At 36.1% G+C, this 17,717-nt stretch overlaps 1 protein-coding gene and 1 pseudogene across 1 annotated transcript in view; one reads left to right on the top strand and one right to left on the bottom strand.

Annotated features, from left to right (window-relative positions):
- Positions 1 to 17,717, bottom strand: part of RSBN1L (round spermatid basic protein 1 like) — a 69,288-nt gene that overhangs the window by 35,804 nt on the left and 15,767 nt on the right. The window lies entirely within an intron of this gene.
- On the top strand, positions 11,063 to 11,175 carry LOC118540966 (U6 spliceosomal RNA; annotated as a pseudogene).

Genomic DNA, 17,717 nt, shown 5'->3' with positions numbered 1-17,717 from the left:
ATACATCATGAAAAATCAGAATGAAAAACAAACACGCCTTTTGTTCTTCTTCTCAGGTCTGGGGAAAGAGATTTCCAAACTTCCTGTCGTATATTAACATAGAACACATGACATACACATCATAAACTATCAAAATTTATCATTATATATTTCATTCTAGAGATTATTCTTCTTTAATTCATGTCAACCACAATATTAGACTAACTTCAAGTCATTTAAAATAACTTTAATCAAGATAATAAACTACAATGGATAAAGTGCTAGTTTTGAAGTTGGCCATATCTGAATTAATACCATAACAATGGAAAAATTACTCAATCGCAGTGTCTTAACCTATAAAATACTGGTTATCTTTCTCACAGGTTACCATAAGGATTAAACGAAAAAAAAATAAAATGACTACCCAGACCCTGGTATATATATGACTAGATGTTAGTTCCCTTACCCTTACTCCTTTTAAAAAGGATATGACTGATCTGGCTACCTGGTGATATTAGGATGTTAAAATAAAAGGTATAAGAACTCTAGGAATCACTGATCTGCTTTCTAAAAATTTAAATTTGCATTTATAAGATTATCTGATGTCCTATTCTTGCTTAATCAAGCTACTATGCACACAGCAAAACAGAAGATGTAGAGGAGAATTTCAAATAGTAACGTAGCTTTTGCCTTCAAAAAAAAAAAAAAAAAGCTTACTATTGATTACAAAGTCATGATTGAAGCACATAAAAACTGTAAAATACCTTGTAACAGAGATTATATAGTGTATATGCATACTGCAGAATTTCTTAAAATCCTTCCTTACTTTCCTTTCTATAAATACTACCCTAATTCAGGTCCTAATCACCTCATGATTAGATTACCATCTAGATCAGTACTGCCCAGTAGAAATAAAATGCTTACCAGATACGTGAATTTGAATTTTCTAGTAGTCACATTAGACACAAAAACCAACAGGTGAAATTAATTTTAACAATACATTTTATTTAACCAATAGATCTAAAAAATGTCATTTCAAAATGAAACCAACACTAACAAATTATTATTGAGACATCTTACATTGTTTTTCACAATAAGACTTCAAAATCCAGGGTATATTTTACACTTAACAGCACATCTCAATTCAAACTGTTTAACAGTCACATGAGACTGGTGGCTACCACACTGAACAACTCAGGTCTAGGCTACTTAAGCAGATAATTCTCAAAAAATTAAGTCCATGTACTTAATAAACATTTTAAAACTTACACTCATTAATAATAAAAAAATACAAATTCAAATAAGATACTTTACCTTGAAACTTACAAAGTGCTTTTTTTAAAAGTGGTAATACTCAAAGCAGAAGAAAGGATAGTTGATGGGAGAGCAAACAAAAACAGGGACTCACCAATTTAACAAATATGCATCGCTGAGTATAAGAAAAGGCTTAGGGAGACAGAAGTGAGTAAATAAGGTCCTCATCTGTTCATATACAACTTAAATTCTAGAAATAGATTAAGCGGTTCTCATGCTTCAGACTAGTTTGCTACTCTTACTTTTTGATGTCTAAAGTCCTTGAAATCCTGTCACAGGCTGTCGTCCAGCCATCAAGTGTTACTCCAAATAGCTGGAACTTAAGACACATATATAAGTTAATATTTCCTAAGTAAACATACATTTTTAGGGGCGCCTGGGTGGCTCAGCCGTTAAGCGTCTGCCTTCGGCTCAGGTCATGATCCCAGGGTCCTGGGATCTAGCCCCGCATCGGGCTCCCTGCTCAGCAGGAAGCCTGCTTCTCCCTCTCCCTCTCCCCCTGCTTGTGTTCCCTCTCTCTCTGTCTCTCTCTCTGTCAAATAAATAAATAAAATCTTTAAAAAAAAAAAAAACATACATTTTTAATGAACTATTTACGTATCTTTTAAAAACCACAACTGAAGAAAACAGTCATCTATCTCTACATTTCTTTTCCCAATCATCCCTATTAACTTTATTAACCTTAAAGTGTTATTTCAAGAACTACTGAACTTTTAAAGTTTATTAAGATATAATATACATACAGAAAAAACATGTAAGTATATAGCTCAATTTTCACAAAAATGAACAGCCCCTCAGCACCCCTCATCTTCCCTCCAGGCCTGATGCAGCATCCCTAAGGGTAACCACAATCCTGACTTCTAGCCACAAAGATTAAAATAACTGTAAATTTTAATGGCATATATATAAAAAATTATGATATAAACCTATCACAGTCACAAAATATAAATATTTTTCAGAATACAATTAAACTAGCTTCTCAGGAAATAAAATTATAATATGGTATTACCCAATTTTTAATAAACTTTATTTATAAATATACTTATTACATTACAGACCTTATTTTTCTTGTTTTTTTGTTTTTTAAAGATTTTATTTATTTATTCGACAGAGAGAGACACAGTGAGAGAGGGAACACAAGCAGGGGGAGTGGGAGAGGGAGAAGCAGGCTTCCTGAGGAGTGGGGAGCCTGATGCGGGGCTCGATCCTAGGACCCTGGGATCATGACCTAAGCCGAAGGCAGACGCTTAACAACTGAGCCACCCAGGCACCCCAATAGACCTTATTTTTTTAAGATTTTTATTTCTTTATTTGAGAGAGAGAGCGTGCACACGCATGCACGTAAGCAGGGGGGGGAGGAGCAGAGGGATAGGGACAATCAGACTCCACGCTGAGCAAAGAGCCAGATGCAAGGCTCAATCTCATGACCCTGAGATCATGACCTGAGTGGAAATCACGAGTCAGACATTAACCAGCTGAGCCACCCAGAGGCCCCTAGACTTTACTTTTTAGAGCAGTTTTAGGTTCTCAGCAAAACTGAACAGAAAGTGCACACAGATTTTCCATATATAACTCCTGTCCCTATACATCCCTATCTGTCTACCTACCTACCTACCTACCTACCTATTTATGAGAGCAGAATGTGGGTGGGGGGCAAAGGGAGAGGAAGAGAGAATCTTCAGCAGACTCCACGCTGAGCATGGGGCTGGATCTCATGACCCTGAGATCAGGACCTGAGCTGAAACCAAGAGTTGGCCACTTAACTGCTTAAATTGTACCACCCAGGCACCCCAATTATCATCCCAATTTTTTGAAATTATAATTAATACACATTCAAAAATCAGACTGAAAAATAATAGCGCAAATTATTAAAAGCCATTATTTTTTTAAGGTAAATTCTACACCCAATGTGGGGCTTGAATTCATGACCCCAAAATCAAGAGTCACAAGCTCTACTGACTGAGCCAGCCAGACACCCCTAAAAGCGATTATTTTTAAGTAGCAAAAAGTTTCAAAGTTTCTGCAATAGGACCATATTAGTTTCATAAAACAGGAAAAAGGGTCCTAGAATATGCCTTCCGGTATATTAGGTAAAGATAAACTGAAGATGTTAAGTCATTATATGAAAAACATCTAGAAACAAAAACAATGACATAGCCAAGACAAGAAGAGTGACTGACAACATAACTATAGTTACCCTCCCACCCCACACTCAGAACCTTCTAAGGAAAGGAAGCAAACACAAATCATCCTATATATTCATAGCAGAAAAGCGTTTCTGGGGGGTAACTGCTGTCCCAACCTACACACCTGTCTCAATCTTTCAATCTACCTTCAACCTTCCTAGAATTTTTTGTTTCTCAGGGCATATCCTTTTTCAAAATCCAACTTTAAATTCCTCCATTAAATGTTTCATAAATCATGTTACAGATAACATAAAGATGTTGTAAGACATGTTTATATGTTACAGGTAAACATGTTACAGCTATAACAAAGTGGAAAGCCTACAAGTTCAGAAGACCTAGGTTCAAGTTCTGCAACCTTGATAACAAACTTTCAGATCTCCCATCTCAGCTGTAAAATGGAGTTTATATAAAGATTAAATAGGAAATATATACAAAAGCATACTGCAAAGATATGAGCCTTATGAATGCAGAATATTATCTATGTCTATCCATAATATTGAGCCATAATAAGCATTTTTTGTCATAACAATTTAGAACACCACTGTCTATAAAATCGCAACTCTGCTGTTACTATATTTTAATGAATTCATAGTCATAAAAGCACTTCTACATGTTTTCACAAGGAAAACAGCTCCCTGGCATCATGTTTACTGTAAAATATTGTTCTTTAAAAAACGGTCATTCTTAAAAAATCATTTCTCTTCATGACCAAGAATTTGTATGGTTTTACCCTTCATGGTCTAATCTAAGGTTTAGAAGGAATTTTTAGCTAATTATTGGGATAAAAGTAAAAATTATTCTACCATAAGAACAAGAAATTATCGGTTTTGAAAAGTCCAACTTAACATAAGGACTACAAGTTTTATTTAAAAATAAAGGGGGGGGGTGGTGCCTGGATGGCTCAGTTGGTTAAGCGTCTGCCTTCGGCTCAGGTCCTGGGATCTAGCCCCGTATAGGGCTCCCTGCTCAGCAGGGGAGTCTGCTTCTCCCTCTCCCCCTGCTCGTGCTCTCTCTCTCATTCTCTCTCAAATAAATAAAATCTTTAAAAAAATGAAAAATGAAAATAAAAAATAAAAATGATAAAAATAAAAAGGGGGCGAGGGGAGAGAGGAAAGACAGATATAAACAGACCCATGATAGAGTTTGAACCTACAGAAGCAGAAGGAATATAAGAATGAAGGAAAGGAGAAGGAATAAATGACTAAGTCATTATGAAACCAGAACAAACTACAAATTACACGTGGAAAAATACACGTGCTGAAGACTTACACTGTATGTAAAAGTTATGATATAAAAAATAAAATTGATTAAAATAATTTCAAATAAGATATAAATGGGATTTTCAAACATATATTCAATTTACTGATTTAGCAATATATTTCAGATTTCATGCACACAATATATTTCTATTGAGCACTTACATGCAAGAGATGAAAATGAATAATAGTGCTGTACTAAAGAGTCTTAACATCGATATCATTTGTTCTTATTGTTGGTACCACTATGGAAAACCAGCTCTTAAATAACAAAATCATTGTTTTCATCTGGTTATAATAAAATTTACTAGTCTTCACCTGTATTAAAGTCATTATAATAATATAGAGATGAAAGCACATACACAAATATTAGATGAATCACTTCAGTAAGGAGAAAGTCAAACTTATAAAAAGCATTGTTAGAGAATCCTTTTAAGAGATATTTTTAATTTTCTTAGAGAGGAGTGAGGGGGAGAATAAAAGAGGATAGAAAGAGGGAGAGGGAGAATCTTAAGCAGGCTCCACACCCAGCATGGAGTCTGACAGGGGCCAGATCTCACAACCCTGACTTCATGACTTGAGCTGAAATCAAGAGACAGACTTGCTTAACCAACTGAGCCACCCAGGCACCCCTTAAGAGATTTATAATACAACAAAAATCCATTTATCTGGAATCTTAAGAATTCATTCATAGTTTCTAGATAACAGAAGATTGGCACTATTTTTTAATCATTCTAGTAATTTTCAAAAATGTATTACATACTTCCTGTTTACAAAAATCTAAGAAATATAATTTAGTCTTTTCATTATGACAAATATTTAAACTCATTATCATACTCATATTGATGAACTCAAAAGCAAAACAAAATTCACCTGTTCAAAACTATAGTATTTGAGCATCATTTAATTTTTATTGTCTCGGGTGTCATTTATTATTGCACATATGAGAGGTGACAGTTATAACTTCTGGCGGTCACCAACAGGCTCATTCTCATCTGCTCTGTGCTAAGAAATCAGACCAGGTCCATTAAAACTATCCTGTATAATACAGTAGGCAGGTTCTCTCTAGCCTTATTACAGCAAATTTCACACTGTATTCTTTCTGATATAAATGTATCTTTCTCTTTATAATCATTCCTCCCCCCACCAGAGTATAGTGTATGTTCCTTAATGGTAGAGAAGACTCTAACTCAGTAAGTGCTTGTTGGATTCATGAAACAGGTCCTGCGATATAGTAAGAAATTACTGCATTACTTTCTATAGTACATCGTAACTTTCTTTCCTCTTAGGTGCTCTATGTTGATCTTTGTTAATTCTTCCTTCTTTTCCCAGTCATACCACAGCAAGGAAGGAAATTCTTAGTCCTTACAGCCTTCCAGGAGTAGTTCCTCAAATTTATTTCCCTTTTCTAACTGGCCTGGTTGTTTTTGACAAAAAAAAATCCTAAGATTTAATGAAGCTACTCCTCCAAAAATATTAGGGATCCACAATTTTTCTATGTGTCTCAATAAAAACAAATAATTTTCCTTAAAAGACCATGGGGTAATTTCTTTTTTATATAGATCTCTTTTTATAGGAAGAATTCTTACAACATAATATTTTTTAAAAAATAAGAAAAAATAGAGAAAGAAAATAACAGTGCAGGGGTGCGTGAGTGGCTCAGTTGGTTAAGCATCAGACTCTAAGATTTCGGCTCAGGCCATGGTCTCAAAGTCTTGAGATGGAGCCCTGCTCAGTGGGGAGCCTGTTTGGGATTTTTCTCTCCCTCTCCCCCTCTGCCCCTCCCCCCCACTCCTGGGAGCACAAGCATTCATGTGCTCTCTCTCTCTCTCTCAAGTAAATAAATAAATCTTTTTAAAAAAAAATAGAAAAAGGTGCAAAGGACATAAAACAAATTCCAGAGAATGTTAATGTCAAATAAATATTTTAAAAAAGTTCAACCTTACCAGTCTTCAAAAAAAAACACAAATTAAAACAATATAAAACCATTTTCACTTATCAAATTGACCATTTTTCTTAAGAGTAATGGCAAAGGTTAAGTAAAATAAGCACTTCTACAGAATGATAAGTATAAACTAAAAAGTCTTACTGGAAGGCAATTTAACAATATGATGGAAAGCATTAAAACTGATCATTCCTGGGACACCTGGGTGGCTCAGTCGTTAAGCGTCTGCCTTCGGCTCAGGTCATGATCCCAGGGTCCTGGGATCAAGCCCCACGTCGGGCTCCCTGCTCCCGAGGGAAGCCTGCTTCTCCCTCTCCCACTCCCCCTCTGCTTGTGTTCCCTCTCTTGTTGTGTCTCTAATAAATAAATAAAATCTTTAAAAAAAAAAAAACTGATCATTCTTGGGTGACTCAGTAGGTTAAGCGTCAGACTTTTGATTTTGGCTCAGATTATGATCTCAGGGTCAAGAGATGGAGCCCTGCGACAGGCTCCGTTCTGGGCGTGGAGCCTGCTTGAAATTCTCTCTCTCCCTCTCCCTCTTCCCCCCACAAAAAACAAAAATAAAACAAAACAAAAAAAGCCCAATCATTCCTATGATCCCAGAATTCCACTGCTAGGATTCAATAAAAAGGAAATAACAAGCCAGCACAAACATATATGCCCAGGAGTCCTCATCTCATATTATTTATAATTACGAAAAACTGTAAATATCTTAAATGTTTAACAAATGGAGACTGATTAAATAAATTTGGGTATATTCATTAATGGGAAAATATGAAGCCATTAAAAATCATGTTTGAGGGGTGCCTGGGTGGCTCAGTCGTTTAGCGTCTGCCTTCGGCTCAGGTCATGATCCCAGGGTCCTGCTCAGCGGGACCCACATTAGGCTCCCTGCTCAGCGGGAAGCCTGCTTCTCCCTCTCCCACTCCCCCTGCTTGTGTTCCCTCTCTCGCTGTGTCTCTCTCTGTCAAAAAAAAAAAAAAAATCATGTTTGAATAATAGTTAATATGAGGCAGGGATAATGTTCATGAAATGTTAGAAGAAAAAGGCAATTTAACATATATAAATGTAAATGTATAAAATGATCCCATGTATCATATATATACATATATATCTGTGTAAATATATGAAAACTCATACACATATATTTAGGTATATACATCTGTGTATACACACCACACACAGGAGTCTTTAAATAAGGGAAATCGTTTAAAAGTTTACATAAAAAATAGTAGGACTTCCCAGTCTTCCCACCCTTGTCCCAAAGAGTCAAGTAATCATTCAATCTCACTCCTTAAGGCAAACATCCATTTTTTGTTTTCAGGAGAAAATGAACAGGCTTGAACCTCAGGTACCCCAGGCAAGGCAAAGGGTGGAGCTAAAAAACAACCTGATTGTACTTCTCTAAAATGCTTAAACTGAATTGAATCGGGAAATTAAAAAAAAAAAAACTTTTAGAATTTAAAAATACAAAGGCAAAACTGAAAAACTCAAAAAGTTGGAAGGTAAGTTGAGATAATCTTCCAAAAAGAGAGCAACAAGACAAAGAAGTGGAAAATAGCAGAAAATAAGGTGACCTAAAGGACCAAATTCCTAAAGGATTCAGGAGATCCAATATCAAATTAACTGAAATTTCAGAAAAGGAAAATAAAATTTTATAGGGAAGAAAAATACCAAAATAAATAAATAAAAGAAATTTTCTCAGAAAAGAGACTGCACCAAAATTAAGTGCACCAAATTTGGTGACTGCACCAAAATTAAGATTCCATCAAGGGATGAGTACAAAGAATGGAATTCACAGTGGTAGCCCCCCTTCCCACACACACACCAGGCACACCATCATGAAATTTCAGTACACTAGAGATAAAGAAAAGATCCTAAGTCTCCAAAGGAATTAAAAAAACAAAACAAAACCAGATCACATATAAAAGATCAGGTAATAGCGTGGAACTCTTCAACATGACAGTAGATGCTAGAAAGCAATACAACAAACAAGTGCCTTCAGAATGCTGAATGAAAATAATTTTTAACTTAGAATTCCTTAATCTGCCAAACTATCAATCAAGTATGAGGGAAGACATGATCAGACAAGCAAAAATTCAAATATTTTTATCATACACGCATCCCCTCTTAGGATATGCTCAAGAAAATTTTAAGGACTAAACAAAGAAGGAAGAAGGCATAAAACCAAGGAAGCAGGAGACCCAGCACAGGCGGGCACACAAGGAACTACCAGTACGAAAGCTGTGCAGCTGGCTTAAAGGGTAGCCAGTTCAGACTGAAGGACAGCAACAGAGCACTGCAGAAAGTACCTCCAGGAATAAAGAGGAATTGCTATATTATCTCTTCTCACACAACACAGAGAACAGGACAGAAAATGAAGATGCAATAGATATAAACAGAGCTTCCTTGACTTACAAGGGGATTTCATCTCAATAAATCCATTCGTTGTAAACCGAAAGTATCATTAAGTCAAAAATGCATTTAATACACCTAATTCACCAAATGTGCTCAGAGCACTTACATTAGCCTACAGTTGGACAAAATCATCCAACACAAAGTCTATTTTATAGTAAAGTGTTGAATATGTCAAGTAATTTATTGAATATTGTACTAAAAATAAGAAAAAGAACGGCTGTATGGGGACAGAATGATTTTAAGTGTATGGACTTGTTGACCCTTGTGATCCCATGATTGACTGGCATTATGGCTCACTGTCCCACCCAACATCACCAGAGAATATCCTACCACATATTGCCAATTCAGAAAGTACAGTTCAAAATTCAAAAGTACAGGGACACCTGCGTGGCTCAGTCGTTAAGCGTCTGTCTTCGGCTCAGGTCATGATCCCAACGTCCTCGGACTGAGCCATGCACTGGGGTCCCTGCTCAGCGGGAGGCCTGCTTCTCCCTCTCCCACTCCCCCTGCTTGTGTTCCCTCTCTCACTGTCTCTCTCTGTCAAATAAATAAATAAATAATCTTAAAAAAAAATTCAAAAGTACGATTTCTACTGAATTGCATCACTTTTGCACCATAATCAAGTCCAAAAATTGTAAGTCATTGTAAATTGGAGACCATTTATCTGTGTGTAAAGAGAGCCAATTTTTAAATATTATGAAAACCCAGAAGGCCATACAGAAAAGGATCTCTGATCTGCACTCAACAGTATTTGCAAAGTCATAATTAACACTGATTATTATGTTTCAACTAAGTTTTATGAAATTACTGGGTAGGAAAGAAGCTAGGTTATAAAAGTGCTAAATTCTTATTAATCTTAAGAAGAATGCAATATATGTCTAAAACTGACCAATAAAAAATTAAAAGGCAGTATGAGCACTTTATTTAGAAATTTGGAATTAAAAGATGAGAACTGAAAGAGTTAACAGCTGGGGGCCAGGGCAGGGACTAGAGAGTTAGGGCCAATTCTCATTATAAACCTTTCAGTACTGGGACGCCTGGGTGGCTCAGTAGGTTAAGCGTCTGCCTTCGGCTCAGGTCATGATCCCAGGGTCCTGGGATCGAGAACTGCATCGGGCTCCTTGCTCAGTGGGGAGCCTGCTTCTCCCTCTCCCACTCCCCCTGCTTGTGCTCTCTCTCTCTGACAAATAAGTAAAATCTTTAAAAAACAAAAAACAAAAACCTTTCAGTACTACTTGATTTTTTTTAAAGATTTATTTTATTTGAGAGAGAGAGAGAAGAGAGTGCATGCACGTAAGTGGGGGGAGGGGCAGAGGAAGAGAATCTTCAAGCAGACTGCCCGCTGATGGGGGGATATATCCCAAGACCCGTGAGATCATGACCTGAGCTGAAACCAAGAGTTAGACCAATAACCATCTGAGCCACCCAAGCACCCCTTGATTTTTTAAATTAAATTTTATTTTTAAAATTTACAAAGTCATGGGCCTTCCTCTCAAAAACCAATAACCCCATTCTAATCATGAGAAAAACATAGGACAAATCCCAATTGAGGGACATTTTACAAAATGCCTGACCAGTACTCCTCAAACCATCAAGGTAATCAAAAGCTAGAAAAGTCTGAGAAACTGCCATAGCCAAGAAAAGCCTATACAGACATAATGACTAAATGTAATGTAGTATCCTGGGTGGGATTCCTTGAACAGAAAAATGACACTGGGTAAAAACTAAGGAAACCTGAATAAAGTATGGCTTTAGTTAATAATGATAATGTATCAATACTGACTCATTAATTGCGACAAACGTATAATACAAATGTAAAATTTCAGTAAGAGAAAGTAAGTACGGAATACATGGACACTCTCTAATTTTTCTGTAAATCTAAAACTCTCCTAAAATTAAGAGATTACTAAAAGTCATATATATAAATTTATAAAGGCAAAACTTAATTAAAAGAAAGAAATACAGTGCTTACTTCAGCAGCATATGTACGAAAATTGGAATTGAAACCATACAGAGAAGATTAGCATGGCCCCCAAGTAAGAAAGGTATGCAAATTCATGAAGCCTTCCATATTTATGGGACAGACGGTGGCTGTACTTGTGGTGAGCACAGCGTATGTATAAACCGTCAAATCACTATTGGTATACCTGAAGCCAATGTGCCATTGTGTGTCAACCACAGTCAAATAAATAAATAAGAAATACAGACAGTTTGTGTGCACGAGGCTACCGTGGCACTGCGTGTCAACTCTACATACATACGTAACACACACACAGTTTGTGTACATGTGTGTATAAATTTCACTCTATGTAATGGACAGAGCTCCAAGACACACTGTTAAGTAAAACGAGCAAGTTATAGAAAAATACATATAGCATATTTAGGTTTTCAAAAATAGGCTACATATTCTTTTCTGTGTGTACATATATTTATGTATACATGTAAATGCATAGGAAAAAGTCTGGAAGGAAGAACACAAAACACCTAACAGGGTTTACTCCTGTAGAAGGAATAAAAGGAACTCTTGATTTTTATTTCCTTTACTTCTAAATTTATATTTATTATTATTATTAATTATAATTTCTACAACAGAAAGGGATTCATATTTATTACTTATGTAATTGTTAGCCTACATCTCTTTCCTGAAAGAAAAATTGATAATTATGTTCAGACAAGTACTTTTTTTAAAGATTTAGAATCACTTAAGATCTATCAGAAGAGATAAGAAAAAAGCACTTCAAAATAAAACAATGAATATATAACCTAATACACACATAACATGAAAATACTCTTCCTTTTTACAAAGTCCTCCCTTTCATTACAATTGTTCAAGTGCATTTCTACCTCACTTTATATACGTTATGTCAAGTTCATGCTATAGTTAACAAAAAGAAGAATGAAAGGAGAAAATATGATACAATTATATATGTATTCTGAATATGTATATATACATGCACTATTTGTTAGATTTAATAGATTTTAAGGAAAAGACAGAAATCCCATACTATACCATGACTCATTAAACCAAAGATTTTTGTTTAAAAAAGGATCTTTATATAGGTTCATTTAAAAAAAAAAATTTTTTTAAAGAAGTGTCACGGGGGGCCTGGCTGCCTCAGTCAGCAGAGCAACTCTTGATTTCAGGGTCATGAGTTCAAGCCCCATGTTGGGCATAGAGCTTACATAAAAAAATAAAAACAAAAAAATAAAGAAGTGTCATAAAAATCCACACTTACTTCTTAAGAAGTGTTGGTAGAATTTCCTGCTAAAGCTTTCAGCCACAATATATTCTTGTAGAACAAACCTCAAATAGGCTTCATGCTATCACAGTTTTGCCTGCTTTGGGTATGTGCCATGATTCACACTGTAATAATGCAGTCTATGAAATCAGTTAGTCTGAACAACAACACTGATCTTCCTGATCACCCTCCCCAGATAGAAGTATAGCTAGAAATAGATCTGAAAACAAGCAGGAAACAGGAGAAAATGAGAAATAATACAGAATTGAAGTGGGGAGGAAGAGGGAAAGTAACATTACAAAAATGGAAAGGAAAAGCTAAAAGATATAGTAAAAAGGAGTGATGCCTTCTCAGTCTTTTTTTAAAGATTTTATTTTTCTTGTACAGAAATATTTATTGAAAATCTCATCAACAAATCACTGAGCCATTCTATATATGACATAGAAGTAGTTTGGAACACTTGTTTTTAAAGAGACTTGCTTTAAGGCTAGTTTGTCAACACTCATTTATTTTTTTTTCCGTTTTTTTATTTAAGTCAATTAACAACATACATATAATGTATTATGGTTTCAGAAGTAGAGTTCAGTGATTCATCAGTCTTATTATAATACCCAGTGCTCATTACATCACATGCCCTCCTTAATGTCCATCACCCAATCACCCCATTCCCCTATCCACCTCCCCTCCAGCTACCCTAAGTTTGTTTCCTATGATTGAGTCTCATATGGTTTGTCTCCCTCTCTGGTTTCATCTTGTTTTATTTTTTCCTCTCTTCCCCTATGATGCTTTGTTTTGTTTCTTAAACTCCACATATGAGTGATATCATACGATAATTGTCTTTCTCTGATTGACATATTTCACTTATCAGCCTTTTTTTTTAATTGGTCCTCACTGCAAGAGATATTACTAGCCTTTTACTCAAAACTTCTCCCTAAAGTCAGTGGAACTGCACTATCGTGACTACTCCATAACTCATGATCCTACCATCAAACCCTGCACATTCTCCTTAGGATTTTATCTTAGGTGTACCTTCTTTCTCTATCCTTGTCTAAAAATGCATTCCTAGGATTTAAACTGTAACCATTAGGCAAATGAATCCCCAAACTAATATCTCAACCCAACCTCTTGGCCAAGCTTCACCACGTCATCTCCGTAAGAGATATTTAACATCCTGGGGCACCTGGCTGGCTCAGTCAGCAGAGCCTGCAACTCTTGATCTTGAGGCTGTGAGTTCAAGCCCCATACTGGGTATAGAGATTACTTTAAACTAAAAAAATTTTTTAAAGAATTTGGGGTGCCTGGTTGGCTCAGTCGTTGGGCGTCTGCCTTCGGCTCGGGTCGTGGTTCTGGGGTCGAGCCCCGCGCCGGGCTTCCTGCTCAGCAGGAGGCCTGCTTCTCCCTCTCCCACTCCCCCTGCTTGTGTTCCCTCTCTCACTGTCTCTCTCTCTCTCTCTGTCAAATACATAAATAAAATCTAAAAAAAAGAAAAGAAAAGAGATATTTAACACCAAAATTATCATCTTTCTTAGATAAATAAGGTTCAAGCTCTCCTTTTAATTCCCTGTTTAGGTTAATGGCACAACAGCCCCTGACATCCAAATTCACAATTATTAAAACCTTTACACTTCCCTCTTTAGTTTCTCCCCTAACATTAAATCACTTGCTTAGTTCAGTCTACCGAAATATGTCCATCTTCCTTTCCCTTTCCACAGCTACCACCATAACTGATTAATTATCTTTTGAAAGAAGTGATCTTCCTACTTACAGTTTCTCTCCTCTCCACCAATCCACTCAGCAGTGACAAAAAAATATTCCTTGAAAATATAGTTTATCATGTCACTCTCCTCTACTTTAAACAAATGAACAAATCCACCCTATGTAAAAAAAGAAACTTCCCACAGTATGCCATTCAAGAATCTGTAGAGTGAAGACTCATACTTTAATCATTCTTCTATTATTCAACCATATGTATATGTACACAAGATTCCAGATTGTTTAATTCATTACTACTTGAGTCTTACTCCATTTACTTAGAATGCCTTTGCCCATCCCTACTCTTGCCGACCAAAATCCTACACATCCTGCAAGATCCAGCTGAAATTCAGCTTTTCATTAAGGACTCCTTGATCCCTACAACTAGAAATGACCCCACTGCCTCCTCCTCCCTCTCTTATGATTTGAATTCTGCTTCTTTGTGTACCTGTTCTATCTGCCCTACTGAATATAAACTCTTCTGCAGTTTTTTGGTTTGTCTTTTTTTTTTTATTTTATTTTATGTTATGTTAATCATCATTAGTTTTTGATGTAATGTTCCATGATTCAATGTTGGCGTATAACACCCAGTGCTCCATGCAGTATGTGCCCTCCTTAATACCCATCACCGGGCTAACCCATCCCCCCACTCCCCTCCCCTCTAGAACCCTCAGTTTGTTTCTCAGAGTCTATAGTCTTTCATGGTTCGTCTCCCCCTCTGATTTCCCCCCCTTCATTTTTCCCTTCCTACTATCTTCTTTTTTTAAATATATAATGTATTATTTGTTTCACAGGTTCAGGTCTGTGATTCATCAGTCTTACACAATTCACAGCGCTCACCATAGTACATACCCTCCCCAATGTCCATCACCCAGCCACCCCCATCCCTCCCACCCCCCACCACTCCAGCAACCCTCAAGTTTGTTTCCTGAGATTAAGAATTCTTCTGCAGTTTTTATATCTAACACATCTTTGTCTTCTTCTATAGAATCTAGAATAGTGTTTTGCACATAAGATGCTCAAAATCAATGAAGTTTCCACGGGGCAAAAAAAGAAAAGAGTTAATGTAAATAAAAGCAAATTACTGATAATCATCTGAAGGGTCAGCAGTCACAGAAGATAAAAAAAAGCAACATTCAGAAAAAGAAACAAGATGCGTAATAATACAAAGTGTCTCTTACACTGCAGCTAATAATCTTTCCAATTAAATTATAAATTCCTGAAGTCAAGAAATATAAACAGCTTTCCTCTCTGCATTCCCCTACACAGTGCCAAGCATATAGCAGGCAGTAAATGTTTGTTGAATCGTATAAGAAAGAAGCAGAGGACAAATTAGAGAAATTGTGACGTAATTTAAGAAAGTAAATGCTCTTATAAGACTCTAGAAATAAACAAAAAATAGCAGAGGTATGACAACAATCAATAAGATAGTGTTGAAGTGGGGCAGTTGCCAGAAAAGTTTCCATAAAATTAGTTTTTTCATAGAAACAAATTAAAGATTTCACCTACTCTCCTCATTTTTTATAGAGAAAAAAGGTCAAGGCCCAGAGCATTTAAGATTTTCTCAGGGACAGAGACTAAGTGGCAGAAGTAGAAAAGTCCTAACCAAGTCCCCAAATTTCCAGTTAAAAGCTCTTATACCACACTTTAGGAAAAAAAAAAAAAAAAAACATAATGAGAATTCTTTGGACCACAAATGTTTCATTGTATTTAGCTAATAACAGATAGTTCCTAACTTATAACTGGCACATACAAGGAGCACTACTTCTAGCTCTTCTGCACCAAATCTTCTCCGGTAGATAGTTATATAATAGGGGAAGGAATGACATAGAAATGGGTTCCAGAAAGTTGGAAGGCAAAGAAGAAAAACCCTTTCTTCTAATTAAGGGATGGCTGAGATCTGACAGGCATGAGGCAGATGGTATTTAAAATACCTGACTCCTGGGGCACCTGGGTGGCTCAGTCGTTAAGCGTCTGCCTTCGGCTCAGGTCATGATCCCGGCGTCCTGGGATCGAGCCCCACATCGGGCTCCCTGCTCAGCGGGAAGCCTGCTTCTCCCTCTCCCACTCCCCCTGCTTGTGTTCCTGTCTCTGTCAAATAAAAATAAATAAAATCTTTAAAAAAATAAATAAATAAATAAAATACCTGACTCCTCCTCTAGGGTTGTCTGCTCATCCATACTGAGGGCAACTGTTAAAGGGTGAAAGGTCCTTATGGACTTAACTGTAAAAATTGCTGTGTTAAGAACCCTGAGATATGAAAGACCTGTGCAGTTCCAGTAACTTAGAACATAAGGACTTGTGAACTGCTGAACTGAAGGAGTGTTATGGAGCTTCTGTTGCTTGTACTTGTAAAATCAGGGGCTTATGCTAACTGATCTCTGATGAACCTTTCTTTGCTAGTATTTTATGATTCTACGTTTCTGCTTTTTTTAAGAAGGGGAAAAATTTAGTATAATGACTCATAAAGCAAAAACGTCCTATGTTTTGTACAGTAATGCAAAAAATGTTTCTGCCTGAAGATATTATGAGGAAGTTCAAATTGTACAATACTTATCTCTCTTACTATTAAGGAATAGGCAGGTTGCTCTAACATACTGAGACCAAAAAAACAAGGAAGAGAATGTTGAAAATGGTGTAGTTTAAGATGGCTGTGTATTAAGAAATTCTAAACATACTATAATACGTTGGAAATAACTCAGGCTTTGTAATCAGACATACTTAATTTCCAGCTGCTCCTGCCACCAACTGACACAAAACAAATTACTTATTAACTATGTTGTGCCTCAGCATTCTCATCTGTCAAAGATAGTAGCACTTATCTTTTAGATTTTTATGAGGATTAAAGGCAACATATGCGTTATTTCCAACACTATGCCCAGTATATATCACAGGCACTTAACAAAGGTAGCTAGCATTTTATTAAATATAAATAGCAGAATTGTATTAAGAAAGCATCTAGTAACACACATAGAGTGACAAACAGTATAGTAACAGTCATCCCAAAAACACAGAATCACTAAAAGGAAAACAAAAAATAAATATATATATACCTACATGAAAACCAAGCCAGACATAACATGAAATAGTGGTCTGGGCTCCCTCTCCTACCCTAATCAAAAATTTCAGGTCAGGCTTACTTCACTGACCGACCACAAAAGATCTGCCTCCAAAACAGAAGTACAGTTAGTTTTTCTCCTCTCAAAATACTGTAAAGGCAAGATATAAAAGTACTGAGGCACTCTACTTGGTATCTAGATCACAGACTTAAATCACTCTAGTCACTGAACTTTATACTACAGCTGTCATATAAAATGTGATTCACACACGAACTGGGGCATTCTAGACCTCTGAAGTCAACATTATACAATTACATTATTTAATTACAATTATACTCTATAATGCAAACAGTAAGTCATACAGTTTGTAGTTAATGATAACAGCATATATGGGAACCACTGCTCTTATTATAAACCCTTTGTTTTTCATGCAACCAATTAAAGTTCTAAATTTTAAAAAGTTATGTATTTAGTTAATATCATTAAATAATGCTCCTATAGGTGCTTTATCTATTTTCAATTTAGAATGTACTCTAAGGGAAATTTTACAAAATATACCTATTATATTA

Source organism: Halichoerus grypus, chromosome 12 (assembly GCF_964656455.1).
Source record: "Halichoerus grypus chromosome 12, mHalGry1.hap1.1, whole genome shotgun sequence".
NCBI lineage: Eukaryota > Metazoa > Chordata > Mammalia > Carnivora > Phocidae > Halichoerus > Halichoerus grypus.
The sequence above is the reverse complement of the archived record's forward strand: the minus strand, read 5'-3'. Positions and strand labels throughout refer to the sequence as shown.